The following is a 2,971-nucleotide window of genomic DNA, read 5'->3' as shown; positions in this document are numbered from 1 at the left end:
TCAATTAAAACACTACAAAAGATGTAATTTCTTGGGTATTAAAATGGTGACATTTAAAATGTAACTGTTACACCAATGTTTAAAATGTAACCAAATGACATTTGATAAGCTACCAACTGAAGAGCTACTATTATGTTTTCTTTATTAAAAACACTTCCAATAAAAGATTGGAATCCAGGGGCTGGCCCCGTGGCCGAGTGGTTAAGTTCACGTGCTCCGCTGCAGGCGGCCCAGTGTTTTGTTGGTTCGAATCCTGGGTGAGGACATGGCACTGCTCATCAAACCATGCTGAGGCAGCGTCCCACATGCCACAACTAGAGGGACCCACAACGAAGAACATACAACTATGTACTGGGGGGCTTTGGGGAGAAAAAGAAAAAATAAAATAAAATATTAAAAAAAAAGATTGGAATCCAAAATATACAAAAAATTCCTTAAACTCAACAATAAGGAAGCAGAAAATAAAATTAAAAATGGGCAAAAGGTCTGAACAGACACCTCACAAAAGAAGAAATAAAGAAGTTATAAAAGCATATGAAAAGATATTCAACATCATTTATCATTAGGGAAACCCAAATTAACTAGAATGAATTCCACCATATACGTATAAGAATAACTAAAGTCCAAAATAACCTGACAATAGAAATGCTGGTGAGAATTCAAAGCAACAGGAACTCAAGTTCATATCTGTTGGGAATGCAAAATGGTACAGCCACATTGGAAGATAATTTAGCAATTTCGTATAAAGCTAAACATAGTCTTACCGTAACATCCAGAAATTCAGCTCTTAGTTAGTTATATAACTCATTTAACGTTTTACGTCCTTACAAGAACCTGCATGCAAATGTTTACATCATCTTTATTCCTAACTGTCAAAAATCGAAAACAACTAAGATATCCATCAGGAGGTTAATTGATAAACACCATGGTACATCCATACAATGGAGTATTACACAGCAATTTCAAAAAGACTGTGTGAAAAAAATTCATGTTATGAAAAAATAACATGAACAAATCTTAAAGAGATATTGCTAAGTGAAAAAAGCCAGCAAAAATACTACAAATTGTACAATTCAAATCATATGACATTCTGAAACAGATAAAACAATAGTGACTACAAAAAGATCAGTGTTTGCCAGAGTTTCTAGGGAAACGGGAAAGGTTTAAAAGCTGAGGCAAATAGGATTTTTTAGGGTGGAGAAACTATTCTGAATGTCACTTTAATGGTGGATGTATGACATGACACATTTGTCAAAACCTACAGAACTTCATAGCACAAAGAGTAAAGCACAACGTGGGCAAATAAAATTTTTTTTCAGGACAATGTGCGATAGCAGGATGGGATGCAGACTGTGACAAAAGAATCTAATTTTACTATAAAGAATTGAAATAACCTCATCAAAGGGGTCCAGAGAATAGGTGCTGACCTAAATAAACTTAGAAATGAATGGAGTCTATAAAACTAAACACAAAAATAACTGCATGTAAGCACTCTCCTGTAGCTGATAAAGTTGCTTTTGATGGGGGTGTGATCTAACAATTCTGATACTGCTTTATATCTGTATACTGGAAGAGAATTGGGTGTAAATATGTGGCAGATGGTGGGAGCCAGACTTCTCACTGTTGGAGAAGGAGTTTTCGTATAAGAAAGGGGAAGAGATAGAATGACTGTTGTGGTAACTGGTTACAGTTAGAGACAACAGTATGAACTACTATTTAGCTTAATATAGATACAGATCATTATATAGAGAAATACTTGTAGATTTGTGTATATATATAAATGTTAGTACTCATACGTATTTCCTTTCTCTGGCAACTGAAGGTGACTAGAAGCACAAACGCCCCACTATCAAGGAGAACGCCTAGCACCCAGACCTTAATTTCTAGTACCATTCTCCAATAGAATGGATTAGGCCTCCTTGTAGAAATGTGTTACTCTAAGACAGAGGTACAAAATACTCAAGATGAGCTTGAAGCATCTTATAGAGCTAAAGAGTGAGGTCATGCTCAGAGTACAGACACACATGCACACACACATACATGCGTCTTTTCTACATTGATGGGGATATGTCAAAGGGACACAGGAGCCAACTGAGAGACTCCCAATGGCCAAAGCTGGAATAATTTAAGCTACAAAATAAACAAAGAAGTATTGGATTTTGACCCAAAGTATAAAGTAAATATCCGTGAGTCAATTTTGGTATAAATACATGATTGAATAAACAAATGAGAGGGAAGAAAATCTCCTATATAGAAGAAATTAAAATAATTTATATAGACACTCTACCCTCAAGGAGGTGAGACATAATTCCGCACCCCTTAGGTATGGGGTATACATAGTAACATCCCGCTTAAGAGTAAAATATGGAAACGAGGATAAAAGAGAAATTATATAGTGGAGAAATTTGATAAGCACTATGACAGCCAAGTGAACATGGTCAACATTAACAGTGATAAATCATGTTTATGGTATTTACCCCTGACAGGATATGATGAAAATGGCACTTCACCAACTGTCACCATCAAGAGGAGCCTAAGAAGACAGGACAACTAAATATAATGTGGTAGCCTGAGTGGAATCCTTGGACAAAAAAGGCATTAATAAAATTAAATAATTCTGAATGAACTATGGACTTTAGTTAATGATATTGCGTCAATGTTGGTTCATTAATTGTAACAAATGTACCATACTGATGTAAGATGTTAACAATAGTAGAAACTCAGTATAGGGTATATGAGACTCTGTTCTATATTCTCAATTTTTCTGTCAAAACTATTCTAAACATAATCTATTTAAAAACAAAGTAGGCAAAAGAGTCTTGCCTGTATACCAGATAAATTCTACATTTAGTGTTCTCATTAAACCAGTGAAATAGAAAAAAAAGCCAAACAATACATAGACAAGAATTTTTTAAGAACATTAAGTAAGAACATTTATAATCTATTTTCTTGAACTAATGTTACTTTACAT

Source organism: Equus caballus, chromosome 24 (assembly GCF_041296265.1).
Source record: "Equus caballus isolate H_3958 breed thoroughbred chromosome 24, TB-T2T, whole genome shotgun sequence".
NCBI classification, from domain to species: Eukaryota; Metazoa; Chordata; class Mammalia; order Perissodactyla; family Equidae; genus Equus; species Equus caballus.
This window is presented reverse-complemented; position numbering follows the sequence as displayed.